This window comes from Cynocephalus volans, chromosome 8 (genome assembly GCF_027409185.1).
Source record: "Cynocephalus volans isolate mCynVol1 chromosome 8, mCynVol1.pri, whole genome shotgun sequence".
Taxonomy (NCBI): Eukaryota; Metazoa; Chordata; class Mammalia; order Dermoptera; family Cynocephalidae; genus Cynocephalus; species Cynocephalus volans.
This window is the reverse complement of record NC_084467.1, coordinates 73727235-73736896: the sequence shown is the minus strand read 5'-3', so window position 1 is coordinate 73736896 and position 9662 is coordinate 73727235.

The window sequence follows — 9662 nt, the reverse complement described above, 5'->3', positions numbered from 1 at the left end:
ACATCTTGATCAGAGAGGAATTTTGTGGATTACCTTATTAGTAATTATAAAACGATTTGTAGCTATAGTTTTAAAATGCTGAGTAGTATTAGAACAATCATAAATCAATATTTCTTTTTGGTCATCTTGTGCTTTCCTATCTCATAGATCTTTAAAATCAATGCATTCAGAAAATAATCCTGAATTAATGGGGGTGTTACATCAATTAATTTGTGCACAAGTTTAAGAGGCAAATATTGTTTTCATCCTACTGATGCTTCTGGGTAATGTAGAAAATGTAATAAAAGCATATTGAAAAATATCATCATTGTGACTTTAATTGACTGAGTATCTGAATTTTTAAGAATGCTGTAGCATATGTATCATTGGTAGTATTTTCTTACTCTGATAGTACTTTCGTGATCTTAATGGTTTTATGGCTTTTATAACTCTTAGAGAATCTTTAGTACACACTGGGGCACTAAAAAAAAGCATAACTTGTTTTTCTTTGAATAATGCATTTCTTTGACACAAAAAGACACATTTAATAAGTGTTAAGTCAATACACAGATGGATGAATATACATATGGAAAGAAGACTAGAGAGTATATACATGAAAATATCAGCAATGAAGAATTCTGAATGATGAGATTATGACTGATTTTTATTTTTCTACCATATACTTTTCTGAATATTTCAAATATGAAAATTTATTCCTTTTATAATAACAGAAAAAATATATAATTGATGATTTAAAGATGCATACAGATTTAAGGGGTGATTACCTTTATATCAGTTGACTAACACTACCTTCATATACATACCATAAAGCTTCATAAATTACTGTCTTAGAAACCCATGATGAAAACCTGTGTACAGGAACATTCTAGATAACCTTCCTCCATTTTTAAAATCTCCATTTATTTTTTAAAAATAAAATCTGCATTTTTTAGAAATGCTTACATATAAGCATAGTATTATTTGATAATACTGCTTCATTCACCCTTATACTACTACTACTTTAGGTAGCATGGTGTAGTGGTTAATCACACAACTAATTTAAATCCTGGCTCCACCTCTTACTGGATATATGACAAGTTTCCTCATCTGTAAAATGGAGGCAAAAATTGAACCTACCTCTATTTGGGGGATTAAATGAGTTAACGTTTGTAAAGTGCTCTTTTTGCCTTACACTTAGAAATTTCTGTATAATTTTTGTTGAATGTAGTAAATTCCATGTGTTATCATATCCACGTAAAAAGTCATCACTGGCCTCTGTGGGTCATGTGAGACATGGGTGGTCTTGCGAGCAGCCCACCCTACAAGATGCAGGCCCTTCACAAGCTGGTGCCTGCTTGGAAAGAACGTGGGATAAGAGAGGTGAAATAATTTGATAAGAAAAGTTCTGTGCTACATTAAATACTCACATTGCAAAATGTGCTTCTACATCATGTAACTTGCATGGCCAAATGGCTGGTACATTTTATTCCTCTGCTAATTTGATAATTCTGTTCCAAGAGGAGTCTAACATGACTTTTCCTTAAAAAAAAAAAAAACCAACCAAAAATTTAATTAGGCCTTTCTTACGTGGTGTTCTTGTTCATGGAAGTTTTAGAAATACCATATTTGTTTCAGAGAAGAAACCCATGTTAGAGCAGAATCCTTAGATGAAAATTGTGGCCCATTTTCTATGTATATGCATTTTGCTTCTCTTGAACTCTTGAGACATTTACCATAATGAATTGCACATGAGCTATTGGATGTTCCATCCAGGTGAGTGGAAGGAAAAGTCTGTAGTCTGAAATTTTCAAGGACCAGGTTCCTCTTTTGTGAAGGATGTTTTCTTGTGGTTAGAATTGTAAAATGTGTGCTGAAAACCAGCTTTGAGTTTCACCTGCCCCATTCAACTTGGCAGAAGGACAGGCAAACCTGAACTGTAAAAATCTGGGAGGTAATTTATATCAAAACACTTGCTATGGAAAGCTACAGGGATTCTGTTCCAACTTTCTGGGAAGCAGAGCTGCCTTCACAGCACTCTCGCTTCCTCTCTCTCCCTGTCCTTACCCCAGCCCTATCTCAGGTACTTCCATGGAGGAATTAATGCAGGTGATATTAAGCCCATGCACTGCTTGGGAGGCAGTTTGCATGGAATTCAGTGGAGCAAGCCTATCATTTGGGGCTTGTGATTTTGGCAGCAAAGATTCTGGCCAAGGCTTGTTTCTTATCCTCTAAATTTCATCTCATAACTTTTCGTAGTGACAGACTCAGAAAATATATCCTATTCCTTTTCCTTTTGAGTCATACTTAAATTCATAGCATTCCTTATTTTTAGAAACATTTTCTTTCCCTTTTTTCTATCCTGATATAATAGAAATAAGTCTTTTGAGATAGCATTTTATTTGTCATTGAAACAAAATTTACCATTTTCAATCACCTGCAGCTTTCAGCTACAGAAATTTGAAATTTTCTCACCTCTTTTACACTTTGTCCAGAAAGAGCATTTCCTTTTGTTCAGACTCTGAGCTGCACGGAGTTTGCCCTCTGTAGTCGCTTTTACAAAACCTTCCATAACTTCTGTTTCCTGACCTGCACTTACAAGGAAATGAAAGCTTATTTCCAAGGACATGGATTTTTAAGCCTTCTGACCAGACACACCAGGTTCTTCCTGCTTCTGAATATTTGAAACTGAATGTCTTTGTATTTTTCATGTTCTTTGTTCTCAATTCTCTTAGAGTTCAGCTGCTCTCATTCTCCCATTTACCCAGGCTCCCGCTTAGAAATTCTTAGTTTCTTGAAGTCTATTGAGACCCTATTGAAGATATAAGGGCGATGGGCCTTCTTCCCAGAAAAATGCTCATTCATGTCTCTAGGTGCCTCAGCCTCTACTAAGGAAGTAGTTTACACCCTGTCCTTAAAGTATAAAGGCTTCTAATAGAAATTTACCACGAGGAATATGTGCAACGTAACAAAAGAAAGGTATATCGCTTACCTTTACATGAGAAAGAGAAGTGTTTTTAGAATAAAAAAGAAGGATTCTAGGTGTATTTGTTTCCTGAGGCTCCTGTAACAAATTACCATAAACTTGGTGTCATAAAACAACAGAATTTATTCCCTCATAGTTCTGGAGGCCAGAAGTTCAAAGTCAAGGTGTTGGCAGGGCCATGCTCTGTCCAAAGGATCTAGGGGAGATTTCTTTCTTGCCCCTTCCAGGCTGCCATGCCCTCATGGGTTCCTTGGCTCATGGCTGCATCACTCCAGTCTCTGCCTCCTGTTCAAACTGCCTTCTCCTCTTTTGTCTATCAGATCTCTCCTATGTGACTCTTATAAGGACACTTGCCATTGGATTTAGGGCCCACCCAAATACCTTACGGTAATCTCTCCATCTCAAGATCCTTAATGATGTCTGCAAAGACCTTTTTCCCACATAAGGTCATATTTGCTGAAATGCAGTTAGGACATGGACTTATATTTTGGGGGCCATCATTCAACCCACTACATCAAGTAAGGAGACAGTAGGCTTCTTGAGGGCGGCTCTTCTGGTATATATATACAGCTCTTTAGCTACCCACAGGCTACTATTCCCTTCAGATCTGAGGGATGGTCACATCCTTTCCCAGTTTGATCGGTTGTCACAGAGATGTTCACAAAAGGGTGAAGATGGACCTTGGATCCAGATACTGCTAAGTTTTAGATTGGGCTCCACCAATTTCTAGCTGTGTGACCCTGAGCAAGTTATACTCTCTGAGCTTAAGTTCTCTCATTTTTGAAATGGGAGTGATAATAACGCCTATCTCACAGGGCACAGGGTTACTAAGGATTAACTGAGATCATGTATGAGTTATGCTTTTATTTGAAAGTAACTGACGACCAGGGAGGCACCCCATCGGAGAGGCCTGAGATCCATGGAGACCATGCGCCTCACAGTGCCAGCGCATGACCGCGAAAGTAGGCCTCGCCGCCGCCAGACTCCATCCCCAGCCTGGCCAAGTGTGCACTGACCAGAGAGGTGCCCTGCCAGAGAGGCCCGAGATCTGTAGAGACCATGTGCCTCACAGTGCCAGTGGATGACGAGCAGACACTGAGGCAGCTGTGTCAAACTGGCAGCCCCAGCAGCATCCTAGCCAGAAAATAGTGTTGAATCAGTGGACCATGAAATCCCTTGCCACAATGACTAAAAATCAAAGAAAAGGTACCAGAAATATGAAAAATCGAGAAAGTACACCACCAAAGAGTAATAACTCTCAAGCTCTAGATCCTACAGAACAAGAAGTGATAATTCTAAGGAAACTATATGAGATACAAGAAAACTCAGCTAGACAACAAGATGAAATGAAGAAAAGTATACAGGACCTGAAAGCAGAAATGTACAAGGAAACCAATGCCCTGAAAAAGAATGTAGCAGAGCTTGCCAAGCTGAAGAATTCATTCAACAAAATAAAAAACACAACAGAGTTTAATCAGCAGGCTTGCAGAAGCAGAAGAGAGAGCTTCTGACCTCTAAGATGGGCTGTTTGAAATAACACAGGCAGACAAAAAATAGAAAAAGGAATTAAAAATATTGAAGAAAATCTAAGAGAGATATCAGACAACCTTAAGTGCTCAAAAATCTGAGTCATGGGTATTCCAGAAGGGGAGGGAAAAGGAGATTGCATTGAAAACATATTCAACAAAATAGTGGCTGAAAACTTCCCAGGTATAGAAAAAGACACAGATCTTCAGATTTATGAAGCTCAAAGATCCCCAACTGTATTCAACACAAAAAGGTCTTCTCCAAGACATGTTATAGTCAACTTGGCAAAACTCAAAGACAAAGAGAATATCTTAAAAGCTGCACAAGAGAAGCATGAAATCACCTATAAGGGAGCCCCAATCAGACTAACGTCAGACTTTTCATCACAAACCCTAAAAGCCAGAAAGGAATGGGATGATATATTCAAAATACTAAAAGAGAGATTTCCAGCCAAGAATACTCTGCCCCACAAGGCTATCTTTCTGAAATGAAGGGCAAATAGTATATTTCTCAGACAAACAAAAACTGTGGGAGTTCACTACCACACAACCACCCTTACAAGAAATTCCCAACGGAGTACTGGGTTTGGTACCTGAAAAATAACTACCACTGCCATAAAAACTCAAGAAAAATCAAAACCCACAAGTAAAATAAAAATGCCAGCAATGAAGAAAAAAAAAGTTTATCTACAACCCAAGCAACCAACAAATACAGAAGGCAAACAATAAATCAGAAAGAAAGGAACAAAAGACACTTAAGACATCCAAATGAAAATCAATAAAATGCTAGGAGTAAATCAACACTTTTCAATAACAACTCTTAATGTAAAAGGATTAAATTCCCCAATCAAAAGACACAGACTGGCTGACTGGATTAAAAAGGAGGACCCAACTATATGCTGCCTTCAAGAGACACACCTCACCTATAAAGACTCACATAGCCTAAGAGTGAAAGAATGAAAAAAGATTTACCATACAAACAGAAATGAAAAATGAGCTGAAGTAGCTCTTCTTATATCTAATAAAATAGACTTTAAACTAAAAACCATAAAAAGAGATAATGAGGGCCACTACATAATGATAAAAGGATTGATCCATCAAGAAGACATAACAATCATAAATATACACGCACCCAATGTCAGAGCAGCCAGATTTATAAAGCAAACTCTATTAGACCTGAAGAAGAAAACAGACACTAATACCAGAATAGGGGACCTGAACACCCCACTATCAATATTGGACAGATCATCTAGGCAAAGAATCAGTAGAGAAACACAAGATCTAAACAATGCTCTAGACCAATTGGACTTGGAAGATATCTACAGAACATTCCATCCAACAACCTCAGAATATTCATTCTATTCATCAGCACATGGATCATTCTCCAGGATAGATCACGTTACTCACAATCAAGTCTCAACAAATTCAATAAAATTGCAATTATCCCATATATTTTTTCAGATCTCAATGTATTAAAATTAGAAATGAATAACAAACGAAATTCTGGAAACTATACAAACACATGGAAATTAAACAGCATTCTACTTAATGACATATGGGTCCAAGAAGAAATTAAATAGGAAATCAAAAAAATTTCTTGAAACTAATGAAAACAATGATACATCATACCAAAACCTGTGGGATACTGCAAAAGCAGTACTAAAGGGGAATTTTATCACATTAAATGCTTACTTCAGAAGAACGGAAAGATGACAAGTGAACAACCTAATACTTCACCTTAAAGAACTAGAAAAACAAGAACAATCTAAACCCAAAGTTAGCAGATGGAAAAAAATCATTAAGATCAGAGCAGAACTGAATGAAATTGAAACCCAAAAAACAATACAAAAGATCAATGAATCGAAAAGTTGGTTTTTTGAAAAGATAAATAAAATTGACAAACCATTAGCATGGCTAACTAAAAAAAGTAGAGAGAAGACCCAAATAACAAAAATTAGAAATGAAAAAGGTGATATTACAACTGATACCTCTGAAATACAAGGAATCATTAGAGACTACTATAAACAACTATATGCCAACAAATTTGAAAATCTGGAGGAAATGGATAAATTTCTGGGCATACACAAACTACCAAAACTGAGCCAAGGCGATGTAGAAAATCTGAACAGACCAATAACAATAAATGAGATTGAAGCTGTTATCAGAGGGCTCCCAACAAAGAAAAGCCCAGGACCAGATGGATTTACAGCAGAATTCTACCAAACATTCAAAGAGGAATTGACACCAATTCTCTACAAACTATTCCAAAAGATTGAAACAGAGGCAATTCTCCCAAACTCATTCTATGAAGCAAACATCACCGTGATACCAAAACTGGTAAAGATACAACTAAAGAAGAAAACTACAGGCCAATATCCTTGATGAATATAGATGCAAAAATCCTCAGTAAAATACTAGGTAACAGAATACAGCAACACGTATGCAAAATTATACACCTGATCAAGTGTCATTCATCCCAGGGATGCAAGGTTGGTTCAACATATGCAAATCAATAAATGTGATACAACATATCAATAAAATCAAACACAAGGATCATATGATCATCTCTATAGATGCTGAAAAAGCATTTGATAAAATTCAACACTCATTTATGAAAAAGACTCTCCACAAGTTAGGCATAGGTGGAAAGTATCTCAACATAATTAAAGCCATATATGATAAACTCACTGCCAATATCATCCTGAATGGGGAAAAGCTGAAAGCTTTTCCTTTAAGAACAAGAACTAGACAAGGATGCCCACTGTCACCACTCCTATTAAACATAGTTTTGGGAGTACTAGCCTGAGCAATCAGAGAAGAGAAGGAAATAAAGGGCATCCAGATTGGAAAAGATGAAGTCAAACTGTCCCTGTTTGCAGATGACATGATCCTATATATCGAACAGCCTAAAACCTCTACAAAAAAACTGCTGGAATTGATAAATGATTTCAGCACAGTAGCAGGATACAAAATCAACACACAAAAATCAGTAGCATTTCTTTTCTCCAATAGTGAACATGCAGAATGAGAAATCAAGAAACCCTGCCCATTTACAATAGCCACCAAAAAAATAAAATACTTAGGAATTGAGTTAACCAAGGAGGTGGAAAATCTCTATAATGAGAACTACAAACCGCTGCTGAGAGAAATTAAAGAGGACACAAGAAGATGGAAAGATATCCCATGCTCTTGGATTGGAAGAATCAACATTGTGAAAATGTCCATACTACCCAAAGTGATATACAAATTCAATGCAATCCCCATCAAAATTCCAATGACATTTTTCTTAGAAATGGAAAAAACTAGCCAGACATTTATATGGAATAACAAAAGACCACACATAGCCAAAGCAATTCTGAGCCAAAAAAGTAAAGCTGGAGGCAAAACACTACCTGACTTCAAACTATACTACAAAGCTATAATAACCCAAACAGCATGGTACTAGCATAAAAACAGACACACTGATCAATGGAATAGAATAGAGAATCCAGAAATCAACGCACATACCTACAGCCATCTGATCTTTGACAAAGGCACCAAACCTATACACTGGGGAAGAAACTGCCTCTTCAGCAAATGGTGCTGGGATAACTTGATATCCATATGCAGGAGAATGAAACTAGACCCATACCTCTCACCATATACTAAAATCAATTCAAAATGGATTAAAGAATTAAATATACATCAGAAACAATAAAACTTCTTAAAGAAAACATAGCGAAACACTTCAGGAAGTAGGACTGGGCACACAAATAAAGTGGAGTGGGGAGGGAAGAAGACACAACAATTACAATTCCTTGAAGTTGATATGACATGCGAACAGATATGAGGTTGTTAGGAGGGAGCGGGGAGAGGGAGGAAGGAGGGAGGTTTCGGTAATGGGCCACAATAATCAACCACATTGTTTATTGACAAAATAAAATTAAATTAAAAGAAAAAAAAAAAAAAAGAAAGTAACTGATACCTAAGAGTGTCTTAAATGGAGAGGACATCTTGTTTATTTAAGAAATTTAGTGGTAGCCTATCCCAGGAATGACTGGGCAATTCAGTGATGGCATCGAACCAGGCTCATTCTATTCTTTGTTCTTCCATCCTCAGTGTGTGGTAATGTCTTCCTTGTGGCCACAAAATGGGAGATAATGTGGTACAGTACCCACATCTCCCTTGGGACCAAAGCACTTACTCCTTCAGATGCCTGAAGGGTTGGCCACTGATGGCTGAGTCTCTCTCAAAGAATTGCCCTTGGCTGAAGGAGGCTTTCTCTCCCAAGTTTACATCTGCTTTCTGGAAGCAGCTCACATCCAGTCTAGTCAACACGGGGGACACAAAGTCCTGACCCCTTGCCCTAAGGGGCACGACTCTGCAGGCCACTCCAGCTCCAGAGCTGCTGATTGGGTGAGCCTCTGTTGCAGCCGTTCCACTTCTCCTCTGCCCAGACCCACTTTCCTTACTCCTCACAAGCATTGTTCCCGAGAGTACTCCCCAGTGAGCCTCCTGCATGAAAATGTCAGGGTCTCTGTATTTTTCTTGGGAAAGCTGACCTGTGATACCAGGATTGGTTCAAGGAAGGAGGCTCTAAATGGGATTTTGGCACTGGATCACCCATTGGCTAGCTGGCAATGAGCCCTGGAATGCTGTAGTCATGCAATTGCTAAAACTTTCTCCAGAGGTGAATTGGGATGGGATACTGCAGGAAAAGAATACACTGGCAGTGGCATTATCTCAGATGCTTGAGAGATTTTTGGGAAATAGTTATTATAAGGACTATGGAATTTGGATGGGTGTTGCTGGGAACCATTACTACATTAAGAAAGACAAAGAAAAGCTTAGGATGATTAATAAGCAGTATAAGGCAAAACATGAAAGCAAGAGGGCTTCCTTGGCAGCCTATAAAGAGCTTGGGTTTTTCTTTTCTTTTCCTGCTGTGTGGCAGAAAAAGTTTAGGATCAAGCCCAGAACTTAATTAGAAGGATAGTAGAGTTCTAAGGAAAATTGAGTCCTCAATCTTGACAGGTCTGTCACACCAAGGTCAGGGTACTGACTGATGCACTTGAAATCTCGAATCCTCAGCTTTCCTTGAATTCTCTGGGCCTACAGAACTGGCCTACTCCTTCCTGTTAGAAGCTAGCATTGTACCTCTTTCTTGAAGACAATGCAGAGGCTCCTGCCTGCAA